This window comes from Moschus berezovskii, chromosome 4, assembly GCF_049115385.1.
Source record: "Moschus berezovskii isolate FMDL1 chromosome 4, NW_MosBer_1.0, whole genome shotgun sequence".
Taxonomy (NCBI): Eukaryota; Metazoa; Chordata; class Mammalia; order Artiodactyla; family Moschidae; genus Moschus; species Moschus berezovskii.
In genome coordinates, this window is record NC_142463.1 from 48,429,454 (window position 1) to 48,452,118 (window position 22,665).

At 38.7% G+C, this 22,665-nt stretch overlaps 1 protein-coding gene across 1 annotated transcript in view; it reads right to left on the bottom strand.

The window, feature by feature from the left end:
• Window positions 1-22,665, bottom strand: part of NEGR1 (neuronal growth regulator 1) — an 836,423-nt gene that overhangs the window by 385,766 nt on the left and 427,992 nt on the right. The window lies entirely within an intron of this gene.

The window sequence follows — 22,665 nt, forward strand, 5'->3', positions numbered from 1 at the left end:
GAAAAAGAAGAGCTGGATATGTAGTACTCTCCAGTTTTGAGACCACAGAGGCTAAACCTTTGCCACCAGGTACTTCAGCCCAATTAGCTGAGTTCATAGCCCTGTCTTGAGGTTTAGAACTGGGAGAAAGGAAAAAGAGTAGCCATTTACACTGACTCCAAGTATGCCTTTCTGGTGCTACATGCACATGCTGCTATTTGGAAAGAAAGGGGCCACTTGACCACTCAAGGGTCCCCAATCAAATGGTGATCAAAGCCTTAGACTCTTGGAGGCAGTCCATCTGCCTGCTGAGGTTTCACTCTCCCACTGTAAAGGACACCGAAAAGGGAGCATGCAAGTGGCATGAGGGAACCAAGCAGCCAATCAGGCAGCTAAGACAGCAGCATTACAGAACAATGACCAAATAGGGGTTGCCACCTTAATTCCACAGACTACTTTGCCAGCAACTCCTTAGAGCTTTTGCCAAAAGTTCTAAGAAGATGAGACTCTTAGAGCTAAGAGTGAGGGCTTTCAAGAGGATCATATGTGGTGGTTCCAAAAGGAGAGACTCCTTTTTTCTGCTTGGGAACCTCCAATGGAAGTTGTTAACTCCTGACATGCTGCCACTCATTTAGGGGAAAAGGCCCTCCAAAGATTACTAGAAAGGTCCTTCAGAGGAATAGGTCTCCAAACGACTATACGGCAAACGGTCTCCTCTTGTCCCACTTGCCTATTAAACAACCCCCAAGGAGCTTGAAAACCCCAGTTGGCCCAGCCTGTCCAACAACATGGGACCTGCCTAGGAGAGGGCTGGCAGATGGACTTCACCCAGATGCCAGTTTCTCAAGGGTATAAATACCTATTAGTCATGATAGATACATTCACAGGATGGATTGAAGGCTTTCCTACCCAGACTGAGAAGGCTGGTTAAAAAAAAAAAAACAACTGCTCCATGAAATCATTCCAAGATTTGGTCTGCCCAGGTCATTACAAAGTGACAATGGGACATCATTTACTTCTAAGGTCACTCAAGGGGTCTCTAAAGCATTGGACATTACTTATTATCTCCATTGTGCTTCAGGCCTCAGTCTTCAGGAAAAGCAGAAGGAGCCAACCAATTCTTAAAATCGGTGATAAAAAAGATAACCCAGGAGAACTCCCTGGAATGGAAGGATGCTTTACCAATAGCTCTCCTCTGCACCCATATTGCCCCTAAGGAACAGGTCGGTGTTAGTCCTTATAAGATGCTATGTGGGAGGCCTTTTGTTTATGTCAATGACCTCTTCCTAGATCCAGAAGCTCAGACCCTCCAGTCTTATACCATGGCCATTGGGCAATTCCAACAGGATATGCCCTTGTGGAGTGTCAACCAGGACCCAAAACATTCTAAGGAGTCACCATTATATGCTCCAGGGACTCAATTCCTAACTAAAATCTGGAAAGATGGGTCCCTAAAGGCTCAACTCCAGCCCACATGGAAGGGCCCCTACCCTGTGATACTTTCTACCTCCACAGCAGTCAAGGTATCAGGACATGACTCCTGGATTCACTACTCATGAGTCAAGCCATAGAAGAAAACAAAAGAGGACATTCAATACACTTGTGAGGCCCTGGGAGGTCTCAGATACCTTTTCAGAACCACAAATGAGTGCCATTCTAATGAACACCCCCCAAAATCTAGTTTCTGGGGATAAGATTTCTCAGCCAACACAGCTTGGCAGAGCCAACACAGCTTGGTAGGGGTTGTACTCCAAAATAGACAGGAGATAGATCTTCTGGTCCCTGAACAAGGAGGAACTTGAGCCACCCTGGTGATGGGAATTTGGAGTTGGCTGATGCCCCCACTAGTCATTGTTATGCCATATTGATGCTGCTTATGGTTTCCCCATGTATTATCAATTGTCTAACCTGTTTTGTTTCTGCCCAGGTCAACAAGCTACAACAAGCAGTGCTAGTTCAACAAGGATATATAAAACTACAGCTGACCACAGAAAATATCACTTACCATTAGATGGACACTACTATAAGGACTCTAAGGCCTGAGACTAGCAAGAGGGGGAGGCCCAATGCTCCTCGTAGTCCCAGTTCAGCAGGAAGTAGCCAGAAAGACCTCGACGCTCCTATCCCCAAAGAATTGGACTTCCCATCTTTTGAGGAGGGACTATTAGGTAGTTAGAATAGGAAAAAGAAGTCCAACATGGCAGTGGCTAAAAGATAAGGAAGGAAAAAGCCCACGAAAATAGAACAAAGCAAGGTCCGAGGACCAGAGTGAGGACCTCAGGTAGAACAAACAACACCCCTGGCTAGCCCACATTACATAGGGAAGACCCAGAGGGGAGAAAAAAAAAAACATATAAAAAGAGGAGCCAACAGTCTGGGGCTCTCTCTTCTCTGCATCTTTTGGGTCGGCATGCCCTCACACCTTGAGGATGTATTTTCCTTTATTTTCTAAATAAAACTGAGCTGTAACATGGAGCTGTAACACTGATCTGTCTGAGAGCTGAGACACGATCTGTCTGAGTTGTGGCACGCCGAGGGTTTTAAGGCTGTCGCTTCAAATTTTTGTTGTGATGAGACAGAACTGAGGAAATTACACACTCCCCTGACAGAAGGACTGATGCTGAAGCTCCAATACTTTGGTCACCTGATGCAAAGAATTGACTCACTGGAAAAGACCCTGATCCTGGGAAAGATTGAAGGTGGGAGGAGAAGGGGATGACAGAGGAAGAGATGGTTGGATGAAATCACCCACTCAATGAACATGAGTTTTGAGCAAGCTCTGGGAGTTGGTGATAGACAGGAAAGCCTGGCATGCTGCAGTTCATGGGATCGCAAAGAGTTGAACATGACTGAACAACTGAACTGAACTGATTCCAAATGATAGGTCTAGGGTTTTATTCAGTCACATGCAATGTGTTCTTTGGACTCAATCAAAAGGGTTTCATGAGGATGTATACGATGGGCAATGTTTTGATTATTTGATTGACAAGAGCAGTCCAGAAAACAGAGAAAGTTGCAGGTAGGTATAACATTCTCTTCTTGGTGTGTCATGTATATGCATATGCCCTCTATAGCTCTTGCTGTGCCAATGTTCTTGGTTTTATGTAGTAGTCAGATAGGACTATGGCTGCTCTTGGCAAAGTGCACAACACCACACTTGTATCCTATGGCTACACATAGATATCACTTTATGGTGATGAGATGGAATATTAAGTACTGCAGTTAGACAAGGAGAGAACTAAAAAATTATGAAACACATGAAAAAAAACTAGTATAGTTTTCTTTGAACAGTAATATAACATTTTAATAACAAGTATTAACAAATAACTCTCATTCTTTCAGAAGGTGATGGGTCAGAAGTCTGGCTCCTTTACTTATTTTGAAGGGACAAAATTGGAGATCATTTACTTCTGAGATATATAGCCCTTCCATTTAATTAATTTTATATTTTAAGCCTGAAGTATGTTCCAAAGAGTTTCTGTGAATTCAAAAGTTCCAGGCATTCATGCACACTCTCCTTTTGATCTTGATGAGGCCACAACAATTTTTTCAGCCACATGCAAATGCAAAAATTAAGTCATATCATATTTTGGCAGCAGCTGAAGTGGGTAACAAACCACACTTCAGAAAGCACAGATTCAGTTAGGTTGCCTTTAAGGGAGACCTTACTGCTGTGTACAGCAAAGTTAAAAGAGGAACATATCATACTGTCAAAGACAAGTGGGCTGTGTGAACTGCAAGCTCAAAAGCCTTGCAGTAATCCCAACCACATGCCAAGTCTCAGAAACTGGGGCAGTGTCTCCTTTGGAGATGGGAAAAGCACTCCAAGGCATGCAAAACCGACAACGCTCCATGAGAGATGGATGTGCCGTGGAAAGTTTTCTGCCTTCAAATAATTGTTCAAATGCTCTGCAAGGTGTCTTCATTAGCTAAATAAATACCTTTGAGGGCAATTTTTATTCGTCCAGAGCAGAGTTAGAGTAACTATTTCCAGGACTCTTTAGGAGGTCAGGCACTTCAAGGGTAGATTTATTTTACTTTGAAAACCACATATAGCTGTTCTGTTAAAATGCTCTTTTTATAACAGAAAGCATGGTATGTCAAACCTAAAAAATTTCATTTTCTCTTTTGTGTTGTAATTTTGATATTTCATTCTTGATCACTCAAACCCCAATTCACTAATATACTCAAAGCTTGACTCACTTCACTTCATTTCATTGTTTGCTCAGAACAGATTGTATAATAGGCATGAAGGTCAAGATCATTGATTAAAACCCACAGCAATGAAGTATCTATTAAACCCAAGCCAACTGACAACCATGTGACTCAATCCACATGGAATTTTTCTAGATGGAGTAATTTTGACTGAGATCAGCAACATTACAAGACTGCAACAAAACAAAATATCACTACATATATTAACATTAAAAATTAAGATGCTCACATCTACACGGTAAATATCTCTACTTCCACACACCCTTCTTACATTTCCATGGTAACCACACTAGTTCTCACAATCTCAAACAGGTGTGGACCATCACAATAGTTTTCCAAATGAATTTTCTTTTTCGGGAACTTACACCAAAATTTTGTTCCATTCAAATAGAAAAATTAAAAATATGTTATTCTGTTTCTAGTTCTCTCATATTACTGAGTCTATATCAGTCCAAAAAGATAATCCAGCCATTAATGCACCTAGCTATATTGTCCCACACATTTCAATGGGAAATGCTTATAGCAATGCTAGATACTGTTTGACATGATGATTGCATAAATTTATCAGCTAAACAACAGTGCCTTTTTGTGGTTAAGTTATTGAAAGATGTTATAAAGTTCTCCATTGGTTGCCCTTTTCTGTGATGACACTCATAATGGCTACTTCCTATGCTGCTGCTGCTGCTAAGTCACTTCAGTCGTGTCCGACTCTGTGTGACCCCATAGACGGAAGCCCACCAGGCTCCCCCGTCCCTGGGATTCTCCAGGCAAGAACACTGGAGTGGGTTGCCATTTCCTTCTCCAATGTGTGAAAGTGAAAGTGAAGTCGCTCAGTCATGTCCGACCCTTAGCGACCCCACGGACTGCAGCCTACCAGGCTCCTCCATCCATGGGATTTTCTAGGCAAGAGTACTGGAGTGGCTTGCCATTGCCTTCTCCGGGCTACTTCCTATAGCAGCTTCTTAATCCGAGAAAGCTCCAAGCCGCAGCTCCCCAGGGCTCTCTGTTTAAACTCCAGGCAGCTGCTCCTCTCAGCAATGAATGGCTCCAGTCAGCAGCTGAGCACATCAATTACTGCCTCCTACAGCTGCTCCCCAAGAGTCCCATTGCTTCTTCCATGCTCAGATGACCTCCAACAGCATCTTGATCTCTCAGGAGCTGCACATTTGAGCATTTCTTTGTCAGCAGCACTTCTAAGGGATGTCTTATGGCAATGTTCTAATGAAGCCATTACCCTAATCTGAGAAGCTGGTTCTGCTTTCAAACTGCCCATCCCTCTACCCTCACTCCACCTGATGGAACAAGACTACGTGGCATTATACTTCTAACTGCTTCTTCAGCACTTGTTGGGTCTTGAAGCAGCTTCTCCTTTAGCTCCAAATGATTTACTGGGCATACTAAGAGTAACTTCCAAGTAGTTTCCTATAGCTGACCATTACTTCTTGCTTCGTAATCACTTCGCAAGCCCTTCTCCCCACCAGCTGCCTCATTTCTAAAGTTGGCTGTGACTCTCCACAGGAAGAAGACTACTTCTTTCATATATACTGTGAAATGGAATATTTCCTATCCTTTTCGGTAAACAAGGATGTCACAGTCATCAGGAATTCCAGCCTTCCAAATGTAAATTTTTGAGCCCAGGAAGAACAATAATGGCTGTCCAGCAGCCATTAGTCACTTGTGATAAGAGCTCCTAGGTAAGCTCCTGAGGAACTGGGAGGATGAGAGAAAGCACAACAGGCAGCCATCCACCACTCCTCAAGGAATTAAGGATGTGAATAATCAGGAAGTAAGATTTGGCCCAGATAGCTGAGATGAATATGAAAGGAATGAATTCAGTGAGCCCAGACACTTACATCTTCCCATACATAAAAGATTACTAAAATCCTTACTTCTAGATATCTGATTTTCCTTACTTAACAATAATCTTTTGTTATTTGTGGGCCTCCTAGGTGGCATTAGACTTAGTATCCAAAATCAGGTAACTGTTTTACCAGAGAAGAGTCCCAGATTGCTTCTCATTAGTTTTCCCACAAGGCACAGATGAAGCTGTAAAGATTAAGGCCTGGAATATTGCTGGACAACTCATAGATCCCAGGGTAAATATACTACCACAGCTTTATAGTCTCTCTCTAGTTTATTTTTCTTAAATTTTCAGTCTGTGTAGATAATAAAAGATTACATTTCTACTCATGCCATTGTGTATTTGTAGCTCTAATATTCATTAAGGATACAACTGAAATGTTAATCATAATTGCACCCAAAAAGCTAATAAAGAGAAGCCCAAAGCTCACATAAATACCAGCATTTAATATTTATGCATACTTTTATATTTTCCTTCCTAATTTATCTTCCTTTCTGATAATTAGTTTCCTTCCAATATATGTGTAATTAATTCTAAATTTTATTTTTAAATTTGCTTTTTATGCTCAGGGATGATATATACACGTGTCTGGGTTTATATTAATAATACATATTTTTTCAAGAATGTAAAGAGGTAATTATTATTGTATAAAATGGTTACCTATATAGATGATAGAGCTTAAAACATATTTCTTGAGAGTACTTACAAGTAGAAACACTTGACATTTTAGGGAAAAGATTTGTATCAGTCAGGATCCAGTCGGGAAAATAGGAACCAATATAAGCCTTTCACATAAAAAGGGTTTAATACAGGGAATTGTTTACACAAGTAATGGACTAAAAAGACAAAGCATATGAAGATGAGCAATTCAGAGATTTGTAACAAGAAGCCATTGATATCCCTGCTTGTAAGCAGGTATCATTACCAGATCCCAGAGGTGGGGACTGTTCATCAGGATCTAGATCCACAGCAGAGGACTACCTGGCATGAGCTGGAGTCAAGGAGAAAGGCATGGGGCAATGAGACAACAAAAATAGCCTGCCATCTCCCTTTCTTCTGTCTCATTTCTTTCCAGTGTCTTCCACTGGATGAATCCTGCCAGAAAACAAAGAAGCTTGGAAACACACCCATGGAGGTGGGGTTGGTCACCCAATCCCATGATACAAAACATAACAAAAGAGTTACAAAGAATAGCTCTGAGACCAAATAGGCAAAAATGACTGTTACCGATATCTTTCCTTTCATATTAGGTAGTATTTTTTTTTTCTTAGTACACATTTTTTCCCCTAATTATTGTAACCCAAATCCCTGCATTGGTACAAATTTATTATATATTTTCACATAGATTTTCTTCATGGGAAGGAAGAGTAATTAATTTTACTAATGTTTTACAGAATAACTTCATTGTCTAATTCTTAAATAAAAGTCACTTGAAATGAATGAGAACAATCTCAATTATATCCCAATCAAAAGGAAAAAAAAGATGACAATCTATCTGTACGTTATTAGCTCACTGGAAAAAGAAGGTACAGTCTTTTGAATATTTACTTGAGTCAGATACTCTGACAAATTTCTTATATGTCTAATTTATTTTAATTTTCCCAGTCATCCAAAGAGTTGGATATTACTTTTTACTTCTCAGCGAATGAAACTGAGTCTTAAAAAGATGGTGACACTTAGAACCAACTTCATATATTTTGTAAATATCAGAGCTGAACAACATCTGAGGTCAATCCAATGCATAAATCACACTAGACTACTTAGGCGAATATTGGTTTTAACTAGTTTCAAGGGGAGATATAGCCTAAATAATACAGAATAAGAAAAACATGAGAAGAATTTTTTTTGGTTATTGGCTGACTTGTATTCTTAGGGACCTTCACTCATTCATTCTATCATTTATTAAATATTTATTTTAGCTCAACTTACATGACAGCCCTTATTGTAATCACTTGTAATAACTTACATGACAGCCCTTATTGTAATCACTAAGAGTAGGGCTGTCAGAGATAAGATCCATACTTTCATGGAGCTTGTTACAGCCTGCCACACAGTGGATAATTAAAACTTGTATACATCTTTTCTACTAGTCAAGTGGTTCTCAACCTGTGGTGATTTTTCACCCCAGCAAATGTTTGTTAATATCTAGAGATACTTTGGAGGGTCACAACTAGGGCATGCTACTATGTCTTAGGTGTTAAGGCCAATGTATAGGTCCATTCAGGCTGCCATCAGAAAATATCATAAACAGAGTGGCTTACAAACAGGAAATAATCATTTCTCATAGACTTAAACATCCAAAAGCATGACACTGGCAGACTTGGTGTCTGATGAAACCTCACTTCCTAGATGACTGTCTCTTCACTGTAATCTCACATGGTGGAAAGGGGGAGAGATTTCTTTAGGGTTTCTTTTATAAAAACACTTCATGCTTGTGAACCTAAGCACCTTCCAAAAGCCCCATTTCTTAATGCCATAATGTTGGCATTAGGGTTCAACAATGAATGTGGGCAGGACACAGACATGCAATACATAGCAGCCAGGCAGCCAGTGATGCTCCTAAATATCTCACAATACGCAGAAAATTTCTTTTCCTCTACCACACACACACACATATTCATTATATGATAAAACATGTTAACAGTGCCAAGGTTGGGAAACCCTGTTCTAGATAAAGATGAAAGTATTTTCTATTTTTGAGTGTGTGTGTATTAGTTTCCTATTTGCTGCCAAAGCAAATTACCACAAAGAGTGGTTTAAAAAAACACTAATTTATCCCATAATTATAGGTTGAGTTCAGTTCAGTCACTCAGTCTTGTCTGACTCTTTGCGACCCCATGAATCACAGCACACCAGGCCTCCCTGTCCATCACCAACTCCCGGAGTTCACTCAAACTCATGTCCATCGAGTCAGTGATGCCATCCAGCCATCTCATCCTCTGTCGTCCCCTTCTCCTCCTGCCCCCAATCCCTCCAGCATCAGAGTCTTTTCCAGTGAGTCAACTCGTCACATGAGCTGGCCAAAGTATTGAAGTTTCAGCTTTAGACTCAGTCCTTCCAATGAATACCCAGGACTGATCGCCTTTAGAATGGACTGGTTGGATCTCCTTGCAGTCCAAGGGGCTCTCAAGAGTCTTCTCCAACACCACAGTTCAAAAGCATCAATTCTTCAGCGCCCAGCTTTCTTCACAGTCCAACTTTCACATCCATACATGACCACTGGAAAAACCATAGTCTTGACTAGACGGACCTTGGTTGGCAAAGTAATGTCTCTGCTTTTTAATATGCTATCTGCTGCTGCTGTTAAGTCACTCCAGTCATGTCCGACTCTGTGTGACCCCACAGATAGAAGCCCACCAGGCTCCCCCGTCCCTGGGATTCTCCAGGCAAGAACACTGGAGTGGGTTGCCATTTCCTTCTCCAATGTGTGAAAGTGGAAAGTGAAAATTGAAAGTGAAGTCGCTCAGTTGTGTCCGACCCTTAGCGACCCCACGGACTGCAACCTACCAGGCTCCTCCATCCATGGGATTTTCTAGGCAAGAGTACTGGAGTGGCTTGCCATTGCCTTCTCCGAATATGCTATCTAGGTTGGTCATAACTTTCCTTCCAAGGAGTAAGTGTCTTTTATTTCATGGCTGCAATCACCATCTGCATTGATTTTGGAGACCAAAAAGATAAAGTCTGACACTGTTTCCACTGTTTCTCCATCTATTTCCCATGAAGTGATGGGACCAGATGCCATGATCTTTGTTTTCTGAATGTTGAGCTTTAAGCCAACTTTTTCACTCTCCTCTTTTACTTTCATCAAGAGGCTTTTGAGTTCCTCTTCACTTTCTGCCATAACGGTGGTGTCATCTGCATATCTGAGGTGACTGATATTTCTCCCAGCAATCTTGATTCCAGCTTGTGCTTCTTCCAGCCCAGCGTTCCTCATGATGTACTCTGCATGTAAGTTAAATAAGCAGGGTGACAATATATAGCCTTGACGTACTCCTTTTCCTATTTGGAACCAGTCTGTTGTTCCATGTCTAGTTCTAACTGTTGCTTCCTTACCTGCATACGGGTTTCTCAAGAAGCAGGTCAGGTGGTATGGTAGTCCCATCTTTTTCAGAATTTTCCACAGTTTCTTGTGATCCACACAGTCAAAGGCTTTGACAGTAGTCAATAAAGCAGAAATATATGTTTTTCTGTAACTCTCTTGTTTTTTCCAATTATAGGTTAGATGTCCAATATAAATCTTTCTTAGTGAAAACTGAGGTGTTGGTAGAATTATGTTTTTTTCTGGAGTCTTTAATAGACAATCCATTTCCTTTCCTCTTCTAGCCTCCATAGGCTTCTCATGTTTATTTGCTCATGGTTCCCTTCCTCTGTCTTTAAGGCCAGAAAGGGTAGCTTGAGGATTTCTTACATTCCATCGGGTAGCTTGAGGATTTCTTACATTCCATCACTGTGACCCACTTCCATAGTCATATCTCCCTTTGATTCTCTTCTTCTGACTCCCTTTTACACTTTTAAGTACTTATGTGATATCCTTGGGTCCAATGGATAATCTAAAATAATGTCCCTATTTTAAGGTCAGCTGCTTTGCAATGTTAGTTCTCCTTTGAGTCATGGTCATCTTTGGGGACCGTTATTCTTCTTACACAAAGAAGAATGCATGAGGAATTTTTAGCAAAGTTATGTGTACCTAGGAGGTATTTAACTAAAGTGAACTGCCCAAGGGATTTTAAAAAAAAATTAAACTGACTTAATCCTAGATGTCTTTTTTTTAAATAGACTATTTTTAAAAGGTAAGGTCCTAAGCCTAGGAAAAGAGTATACATATGTTAGCTCTGCACTGACAAAAAGTTCTTCCTCAAATCTTCAACATACTGTTTTAAAACACACCTTCACATTCACTTGTCCAAATCAAAATCTGAAAGAATAAGTGAAATACCTGAGAGGAAATTCTAATGGTGGTATTCTTAACCCTTTAAAATGATAGCCTCTTATTTCTGTTTGGCATTAGGAACACTTGCCTACAGTATTAGTAGTGACTTTGTCCCATACAAAGTGTATTTGTATTCTCAAAATAGCATTGCTAATATATATATATATATATATTAAAATACTGGTATCCCATTTAAATATTATATTTTCACTGCAATATGCAATCGCTATTCTGCATTTGCAAAAACATGGGGATTAGCAGAGGATAAGGATGCTATGACCTGGAATAAAAATAAGCAACCTAAGTCATAAATGCCTAACTAATCCTTTTAATTTAAAATTTTTCCTGTTATGTCAGCATTCTTGGTGTTATGCCCTAAAGATAGCATCAATACATTAAATCACAGCTTAAGCAAAGTGATTAGCATGAAGGCAAGGAGAAAGAAGTACATACACATATACAACCAATACATTTCTGCTGAGTCCCTAATATTTGTCAGGAACTGTTCTGGATGTTTGGGAGTCAAAAGGGATTAAGACCCAGTCTTCACCCACAAAGAGTAACTGAGGTTTTTATTTGGATAAATTTAGTGATTCCACGAGCATTTTGCTCACATAAAGAAGTCTATAAAATGTAGAGGGTATGTACATTTTTCTAGAGACCAGGTCTGCAAATTTTAAAATGTGTCAATAACTGCAAAATGTTTAACAACCATTGGTATAGATGCAAGCTGGCTTTTTAGGTGGCTCAGCAGTAAAGAATCTGCCTGCAATGCAAGAGACACAGGAGATACTGGTTCAGTCCCTGGGTTGGAAAGATCCCCTGGAGGAAGAAATGGCAACCCACCCCAGTATTCTTGCTGGAGAGGAGCCTGGCAGGTTACAGTAAGTCCTAGGGTGGTAAAGAGTTGGACACAACTGAGCATGTGTGCACTCTTAATGTGGCTTAGAACATCTGACAGCTTAGTTCAGACACATGAGCCACCTTTCCTGTGTCTATCTTCTGCTCTTACTAGGTAACTAAAGAACTGCTGAAGGAATGGGAAGGAAGGTGTGCAGGTCAGGACACAGAGTGACTTGTGGTGCAGGTCAGAGAGGCATCAGGACACAGAGTGACACATATTCTGCAAACTGAACTTTACCATTAGTCTTAATTGTGTCTCTTTAACTCTTGACACTACACATAATTAATTGTTCTGCTACAAATCATATGATAAACAATATCATTAGCAGATTCAAAATTTCTCCTCTGCTAAATTTTTATCTTTATCCGTCATAAAGGTTACAAGTGCTATTTCATTCAGAATTTAGTTAATAAAAACAGCAAAACTCTAATTGTCTTTATAGTAATTTCTTGACTATACACATAATTTGGAGAATAAAACAGTAAATTTATATAGATCAAATCCTATTGAAATGACTTCCTGCTGCTGCTAAGTCACTTCAGTCGTGTCCGACTCTGTGTGACCCCATAGACGGAAGCCCACCAGGCTCCCCCGTCCCTGGGACTCTCCTAGGAGAACACAAATTATTTCACCAGACTATGATTTTATTTGCAGGGTTTCTCAAAATAAGTGGACCAGCTAAAGCTTGGTAATCTTTTATTTATAAAGAGATTTTCATATTGATGGTGTACACTACATTGGGATTTGACATGTATTATTTACACAGTTGCTTATTTTTTTTAGGGAAAAATAAAGATACCAAGATAGACGACAAATGTAACTGTTCTGAATTATAATGCAAACCCAAACAATTAGTACCAATAAAATGAAAATATGATCAGTCTGAGACTTGAGATACTTATCAAACTATGTGCTTCAAGAACCAGAATGACTATCCATCAATCTCTGAAGGGCCTTTCAATGGGCAGCAAATCTTGCTTAAAGGGTTATCTATTTTAAAGCAGTTTCAAATTGCATTTTGAACTCTTTATTACCCAAAATGGAAATACGGCTTTACTCAGTATTAGTATTAAAATGAGTGATAATTATTGTTCCTTTTCTACACACCCCATTCTCAGGTATCTTTTTAGTTAATATTTGCCAAAATGATTTAAAACTTAAAGCTTAGAAGAGGACAAAGCCAGAATTGCTCCCCAACAACACTGACTGCAAACTATAAAACTCTTTGCTTTTCTTGTCCCACTTCTACACCCTCCCCCAAAATTATCCAAGTCATGAGTAGATCAGAGGTATTAAAGTAGAACCTTCCTTGCTGACACAATTCACTAGTAACAAAGAGGCTAATTTAATTTTGACACTGTTCCCCTTATTGTTACCAAATCACAAAATTTAGCAGTAATTTTCATAAAATTTCTTCTATAGAAAAAAATCATGGTTCAGTCAACAGCATGAAATATCTATTGATATTTATTTTTGCTCTTTCTCTTCTCTCTCATTTACTAATGACAACATATTGAAAGTTTATATGAAAATATTACCAAATTATTCATTCCCTCCATGTAGAATTTTGGGTTTTTGCACAGTTTTGAGCAATAATATGGTTTTAATACAAGATTTTATATTAAACTATATATATATAACTATATACTAACTTTTGGTTAGGAATATATGACCACTACATTTAAATAAAGAATTTTTTTCAAAGAACAGTACTATTTATTGAAATCTACCATCTCTTTCTACTACTGTTTTTATCTCAACTGCAGAAGTCATGGCCAATAATTTTTCTAAAGACTATAAAAAAAAAAAAAGAATACTCAGAAGAGATAAAAATGTTTATTCTGGAAGAAGTACCAATATTCAAATAAGAATTTCACTAAAAAATTCTTAGTGAATTTTTAGTGAAATAAACCTTATTTCTTATGAACTTTAGTAGCTACATCAATAACCTTTTCAATATCAATACACTCACAAATAAAAGTGAAGTTATGATTTTCTGGAAGCTGGCCTGATATGCACTGACAGGTAACCATCGCATTTCTAGCCAGATTGAAATATCTGAAAAGAAAAATGAAATAGTCTACCTGAAAAGTGCATGAATTTTAGAAGTATATGCATGATTTTAGTGCTTAAAAAGGTCTAGCTCATATAAGTCCATATGAGTGGACCTGAGCTGTTCTGTGCAGGTACATTTGAATGAATAATTTGGCTGAAGCCTAGATCACAAATGATACCTGAAAGATTTGTTTATCCCAGTTTCACAAATTAGGCATATTTTTTCTAAAATTTTTAGACCCCAAATCATTATCTTTCTGGACATCAATACTACTTTATTTCTTATGGTGTGGCATGCTAAGTCACCTCAGTTGTGTCCAACTCTTTGGGACCCCAAGGCCTGCAACCCCTCAGGCTCCTCTGTTCATGGGATTCTCCTGGCGAGAACACTGGAGTGGGTTGCCATGCCTTTCTCAGGGGATCTTCCCAACCCAGGGATGGAACCAGAGTCTCATTATGTTTCCTGCATTGGCAGGCAGGTTCTTTTACCACTAGTGCACCAGTAGCTACTATTACTACCTTATATATTAACATATTAACAGAGTAAATGTTTCTGTTAGGTAGTTAGAAAAGGAAAAAGGAGTACAGAATGGTGGTGGCTAAAAGACAAGGAAGGGGAAAGCCTGCAAAAAAAGAACAAAGGGATGTCCTAGGACCAGAATGAGGACCTCAGGTAGAACAAACAGCACCCCTGGCTAGCCCAATTTACATAGGGCCCAGAGGAGAGAAGAAAAAAACATATAAAGGAGGAGACAAAGGGCTGGGGCTCTCTCTCTTTTTTGTGTGTCTTTTGGGTCGGCATGCCCTCACACCTCGAGGATGTATTTTTCTTTATTTTCTAAATAAAACTGAGCTGTAACACTGATCTGTCTGAGAGCTATAACACTGATTTGCCCAAGAGCTGAGACACGGTCTGTCCAAGAGCAGTGACATGCTGAGGGCTTTAACATCCAAAGTTTTGTTGTGACAAGACATACCGAGGAAATTACACACTCCCCTGACATTTCCATTGGACAAAACCCTTGGGAAATACAACAATCCTATTAACTAATGGGGCATAAGCTCCAAAATGCTTACAAATGATTTTCTTCCTAAATTGAAAATCTGTATATTTTAGACCAACATAAAAAAGAAAAATGGGGGAGTTTAGGTAAGGCTCCACTGTTACTAGTAAATCACTGTAGGAAAAATCTGTAAGAACTAATACAACTATATTTACATCATTTTTCTTATAATTGAACTTTGAGCCAGTGGTTGGTATTCAGGTATTGAACTAGTCTGCATTACTTCGTGCATTTTGCCTTCCATAGGATCTTTACCATAATGTGAATTGGGGTAAAATATTCCCTGGTCGTTCAGTGGTAAAAATCTCATCTGCAATACAGGAGATACAGAATTCATAGATTTGATCAATGGTTGGGAAGATCCCCTGGAGGAGGAAAGGCAACTTACTCCAGTTCATGGGAGAATCTATCGAGAAAGGAGCCTGGCAGGCTACAGTCCATGAGGCCACAAAGAGTCAGAAATGAGTGAGCATGCGTGAACGAATTGGGGTAAGCAAAAAAAATGATTTATGGTAGAATAGGTAGTAATTCCTTACAGAGGGAATGAGAATGAGTATGTACACACCTAACCCTGTAACTGAGATCTCAATTATTTGATACCGCTCATAACATAATTTTAGAGAGTAAATGATTAATATTTTCTCATAAGCAGATGATATATATATACACATATATAATTATCACATATAAGGTGGTCTCTTGAGGAAAGTGAAAGAGGAGAGTGAAAAGGTTGGCTTAAAGCTCAACATTCAGGAAAACAAAGATCATAGCATCTGGTCCCATCACTTCATGGGAAATAGATGGGGAAACAGTGGAAACGGTGTCAGACTTTATTTTTTTGGGCTCCAAAATCACTGCAGATGCTGATTACAGCCATGAAATTAAAAGACACTTACTCCTTGGAAGGAAAGTTATGACCAACCTAGATAGTATATTAAAAAGCAGAGACATTACTTTGCCAACAAAGGTCTGTCTAGTCAAGGCTATGGTTTTTCCCCATGGTCATGTATGGATGTGAGAGTTGGACTGTGAAGAAAGCTGATCACCGAAGAATTGATGCTTTTGAACTGTGGTGCTGGAGAAGACTCTTGAGAGTCCCTTGGACTGCAAGGAGATCCAACCAGTCCATTCTAAAGGAGATCAATCCTGGGTGTTCATTGGAAGGACTGATGCTAAAGCTGAAACTCCAATACTTTGGCTACCTCATGTGATGAGTTGACTCACTGGAAAAGACTCTGATGCTGGGAAGGATTGGGGGTGGGAGGAGAAGGGGACGACAGAGAATGAGATGGCTGGATGGCATCACTGACTCGATGGACATGAGTTTGAGTGAACTCCGGGAGCTGGTGATGGACAGGGAGGCCTGGCGTGCTGTGATTCATGGGGTCGCAGAGTCGGATACGACTGAGTGACTGAACTGAACTGAAGGTGGTCTTATAAATTTATCTCTGTTACAAATTAATGAAATAAGGCTACAGATCCTATTTAAAAACTAAGGTCATTTTTTGGAGATTATTTTTCCCCTAAAAACAAACAAAGAAACTCCAAAAGTGAGTTTGCAAATTCAGAGAACAGATTGGTGGTTGGGAAGAGAAAGGCAAAACAAGTGACTGGGATTAAAAAGTACAAATTTTCTGCTGTAAAATAAATAAGTCATGGGATATAATGTTCCACATGTTGACAATTGGAGGAGGTTATGGAATGGACATCACAACAGGCTGACCCTTGAGCTGGACTCAGGCAATCTGAGACTCCTCTCCCTCTCCCCTGTCAGTTCTGCTCACTGTTTGCACTACTAGCAGCCATTTCAAGGACTCAGCATTAAGAGAGCAATGTGTTTTTAGGACCGTCTGGACTGACAACATGCCTGATTTCTCTCAAGGGCTCCATATAAACTTTTAATATTCTTCCAAGTAGGAATGGAGGTCCACTCATCTTATGATCACTCAAGACTAGCCTCATATGTAAGTTTCCTTGTTTCTTAAAGCTACCCCCTACTAATCTCAACTGGTCTCAATTTGAACTGGTCTGCCTCTTTCTCAGGTCTTTTCTTGCCCTTTGGGTATGGGTACCAGTTTTGGATTTTACCAGAGGAACTCTAACTGATCTTGCTTCTCTTTCTGTGTTGGGTGCTAAAATTCTTAGAACTAAAATTTTTACCAAGTCCTAAAGGAGATTGATCCTGGGTATTCATTGGAAGGACTGATGCTAAAGCTGAAACTCCAATACTTTGGCCACCTCACGCGATGAGTTGACTCACTGGAAAAGACTCTGATGCTGGGAAGGATTGGGGGTGGGAGGAGAAGGGGACGACAGAGAATGAGATGGCTGGATGGCATCACCGACTTGATGGACATGAGTTTGAGTGAACTCTGGGAGTTGGTGATGGACAGGGAGGCCTGGTGTGCTGTGATTCATAGGATCGCAAAGTGTTCGACATGACTGAGCGACTGAACTGAACTGACTGAAAATATATAAAGAAATCACAGCACAAATTTTATAATTCAACCTCATCTATGGCTATATCCTACTCTTCTTACCTTATCTTGCTTCTGATTTATCCCATTCACCTTGGTGTACTAACTACATTTTATAAGCCATTTTTAATTCCAATCCAATGTAAAATAGAATGCTAATAATAAATGATATTTGAATGTGCTGTTTTTTGACATTACAAAGATTTTCTTTAAACAATGACTAAGCTAGAGGCAAGGATCTAACATGGTCATAGTTAAGGATCTTTGAGTTGAAAGAGGATGGAATTTACAACTAGGATATGTAATAGAGAGTATTCTTGTAATAAATTTTTGGAGAAGAAAGAAAAGGGAAGATTGAACAGAGCAAGAAGTTGAGCTGTGGTGAATGCTGTTCAATGACTTCAGCTGCTTCAGAGCCAAAATGGCCCATCAGTTATCTAACTGGACAGGAGAGAGAAGTTTTTATAACCCCTACTTTAATTAGTCATCATTCATTTCTGCTCCAGGTAGAACTTAATCTTTCCTCTCTATGTTATTCAGTATCTAACTCAGGTCTGACTTTTTGTGACCCCATGGACTGCAACACACCAAGCTTCCCTGTCTCTCACTCCTGGAGTTTGCTCAAGTTCATGACTACTGAGTACGTGATACTGTCCAACCACCTCATTCTCTGCTGCTTCCCTCTCCTTTTGCTTTCAATATTTCCCAGCATCAGGGTCTCTTCCAAAGAGTTGGCTCTTCAAATCAAGTGGCCAAAGTATTGGAGCTTCAGCATCAGTCCTTCCAATGAATATTCAGGGTTGATTTCTTTAGGATTGACTGATTTGATCTTGCAGTCCAAGGGATTCTCAAGAGTCTTCTCCAGCATGCAATTCAAAAGCATTAATTCTTTGGCACTCAGCCTTTTTTATGGTCCAACTCTCACACCTGTACATGATTACTAGAAACATCATAGCTTTGACTATTCAGACCTTCGTTTGCAAAGTGATGTCTCTGCATTTTAATATGCTATCTAGTTTTGTCATAGTTTTCCTTCCAAGGAGCAAATGTTTTATAATTTAATGGCTGCAGTCACCATCTGCAGTGATTTTGGAGCACAAGAAAATAAAGTCTGTCACTGTTTCCATTGTTTCCCCATCTATTTGCCAGAAAGTGATGGGACTGGATGCTATGAACTTAGTTTTTTGAATATTGAGTTCTAATCCAACTTTCCCACTCTCCTCTTTCACCCCATCAGGAGGCTCTTCAGTTCTTCACTTTCTGCCCTTAGTGTGGTGTCATCTGCATATCTGAAGTTGCTGATATTTCTCCCCTCAGTCTTGATTCCAGCTTGTGATTCAACCAGCCAAGCAATTCACATGATTTATTTTTTGCATATAAATTAAAAATCCAGGGTGACAATATACAGCCTTTTCCTCCTTTCCCAATTTTGAACCAGTCAGTTATTCTGTGTCTGCTTCTTAGTGCTGCTTCTTGACCTGCATACAGGTTTCTCAGGGGATGGGTACGGTAGTCTGGTATTCCCATCTCTTTATGAATTTTTCCATAGATTGTTGTGATCCACACAGTCAAAGGTTTTAGTGTAGACAAAGAAGCAGAAGTAGATTTTTTATTTTCTGGAATTCCCTTGCTTTTTCTGTGATCCAACAGATACTGACTGGCAATTTGATCTCTGGTTCCTCTGCCTTTTCTAAATCCAGCTAGTACATATGAAATTTTTGGTCACATACTGTTGATGCTGAGCTTGAAGGATTTTGAGCATAACATTACTAGCATGTGAAATGTGTGCAACTGTACAATAGTTTGAACATTCTTTGACATTGTCCTTCTTTAGGACTGGAATTAAAACTGACCTTTTCCAGTTCTGTGAGACATTATTTTGCTTACATGCTTGAGTGCTAGTCAAAACTCCTACTCTGACTAGAGAAAACCTAGAGTATATCTCCCTGAAAGGGCACAAGTTGAATGATAAACATTCCACATACTGTGCATGTGTGAATGCGTGTGTGTCTTAAAACGATATACATTTGTTATTTCCATTTCTATCCTAGAACGTTTTAACTTCTCAGAGTCTCACAAGGCAGCAGTCAGGGTGTTGGCTGGGACTGTTGTATATATATTCACTTATTAAACAATATCTTTAGGTGTCTTATTTTGTGGTGTATACAACCTAGATTCTAGATGCAGACTGTAGTAGAAACCATTGTGTTATATGGGTTTCCCTGGTGGCTCAGAAAGTAATGAATCCACCCACAATGCAAGAGATTTGGGTTTGATCCCTGGGTTGGAAGATCCCCTGGAGGAGGGCATGGCCACCCGCTGCTATATGCTTGCCTGGAGAATTCCATGGACAGAGGAACCAGGCAGGCTGCAGTCCATGTGGTGGCAAAGAGTTGGATATGACGGGGCAACTAACACTAATTGAATAGGAAGCATTTAAATTTTATGTTTATCATGACAGTATTGTGACAGAGATCTCCCTTCATAATAAGTATTCAAGTCATATATATTCTTATACTCATGAACAATAAAGACTGCTCTTAGTAAACGCTATACCAAATGGTTTGAAATGCTGGACAAATAGGTAACTTGATTTAAGAGCATTAAATATGGGCAATGAAAAATTAATTTCTTACTACATCTATCAGTCAATTTCCATGCCCATGAAGCAAAACTCAGATATACCACATTCTTCAAATTCCATGAGTACATATATTGTTAAGCTCAGTTGGTGAAGGAAAACATGGAGATAACTAAAGCACTAAAGGGAAAGTGTTAGTCACTCAGTCGTGTCTGACTCTACGCAACCCCATTGACTGTAGCCCACCAGATTCCTCTGTCCATGGGATTCTCCAGGCAAGAATCCATGAGTGGGGTGCCATTACCTTCTCCAGGGGATTTTTCCAACCCAGGGATTGAACCTGGGTCTCCTGCATTGCAGGCAGATTCTTTGCCATCTGAGCCACCAGGGAAGTCCCAAATAAAATATACTTAGTAGAATAAGTATTAGAAGGTGCTACTATGTAAAAATTACTCTGCATAGTTCTCAATACAAGTGTTATGATTTTTTTTTCATTTTTTAACTTAAATAACTATTTCTCTTTCAAATCAAAAGCAAATAATCACAGTGGAATTTTTTCCCCTGTCATTTTTCTTTTTGATTTTGATTAGAATTGACCTCGACTTTCTGACCTGAGTCCACTTTCTTCAGATGAGAAAACTAAAGTTTAGAGAGTCTTTCAAGAGCAATTATAGGTTTGGAGTCCAGGTTTTCCAACTTCTACTCCAGTGTCTTTCTCTCCCATTATTCCATTTATTGATATTTATATCTCTGAGAAACCAATAATACCAACAAATATCCCATTGCACAGTCTGTTTTGACAAGATATCCTTTTTATTATCCCCTTTCTAAAATGACTTTTAAAAAATAGTTCCCTTGAGTACATAGCTTTGACAATTAAAGATGAGCTTTGTTTTTCCCAGCCAAGGTGTGTTTGACATCAGTGATTAATAAATAGCTTTCTCTTGTTAACATTTCTTTACCTTGGTCATCCAAGGCTTGACAAATTATTAGGCAAAGAGCATACACTTTAAAACTATCCAAATACATCTCAGTATCAGATAACCTAACAAGTTTAGAGACTGAAGTGAGGAAATGTAGCTTAAGTGGGGTTTGACTTTTTGTGACATTTATTTAGTTCTTGAAATTGACTGACAAGCCTATTAATTTGTTCCTTGAACTTTATTAATGTAATTGGAAAACTGCCCACATGTCAATCAACTTCTAATAAGTAATTAGGTTCATAAATATTGTAAAATTATTAGCTTTTAATTTGACCCAACCACACATGTCAAAACAGTAACACTAATTTTATTTTTCTAGAAGAACAAAATATAGTAATAAAATTTCAGTGAGTGCATTTGTAAAAAGCTCCTCCTAAAATGGTGCTCAAAAGTTTACAATGACCAGCAAAAAATAGTGCTGGAGTAAGGCATATAACAATTTCAATACTACTCAACAATATATGTAATGCAAAATTATGAAGAAATTCTATGCAAATTGAGCATTTGCATTAGCAGGGCATATACATGTATATATATAAATATATAAATTTTGCAACCAGACCATACATACTTATAGTCTGGTTGCAAAATGTGGGCCTATTATGGAATAAGAGAGAATGAAGAAAAGGAAGGACAGATATTTTTAGTGTTCAGAAATATATCATTTAAATATGCAAGAAGTAAAATATTTATATCTTAAGTGATTCAAATATTACTGTTAAAGTGTATTTTTCCTCACATTATAAATTATTTCTTACAGTGTTTGAACTAGAAACTCAAGTCAAAAGGCACTGAACAAAACAAGAGAATAGGAATAGGCTTGGATAACTGAGGAAATGTGCCTTTGACTTGTAACTTCATGTCATTTTTTGAAACTGGAAAATCCACTTCTCTCTGGAATATCTGGATAATCTTTGGATAAAAGTTGACTTTGGTGAAAATTTTATGATTTTCTCATATGCCTTTAAATAAAAACACCAAAAAGTCTTCAATGATCTCTAATAAGAAAAACTACTGAGGAAATTCACTGACTTACCCTTCAGTGTATACTTTTCTTGTTAAAGCTAATTGTTTGATAAGTTTAATCATCACAAAGTTAAACTATTTCCTAATAACTGAAGTTGTGCTTGAATCCACTTTTACTCTTATGTGATAAAACAGTAAAGTTGTAGAATAACAATCTTTTCTGTATGTAAGCCATGTAACTTAAATATTTACTGTTGATTTTTGAAGGGTAAACTAAAAAATAATACCAGTAACTTGCTCATTCAGCTTTCCTGAGAGGAATAAAACAGGCATTCACTGGCACTACATTATCATATAATATGTTATTAGTTTTACTTAGAAATACTGCAATATCATTTTAAGTTCCATAGTATTCTATTTTATGCATCCAGCACATGATTAATCTATACAACACAAGGAAACAATGCAAAAGGGCAAAAATATACATTTTTTATTTTACTAGCATTTTAATTACATTTTCCATGAAAAGTAATGTGTTAAGGGTAAATATGCTCTTACATTTAAGCATGCAAGCTAAAGAAAATAATTTGCTGATTCTGTTCATATTTGGATATTGTAAGTTAGCTATGATTTATGATCTACTGGATGTA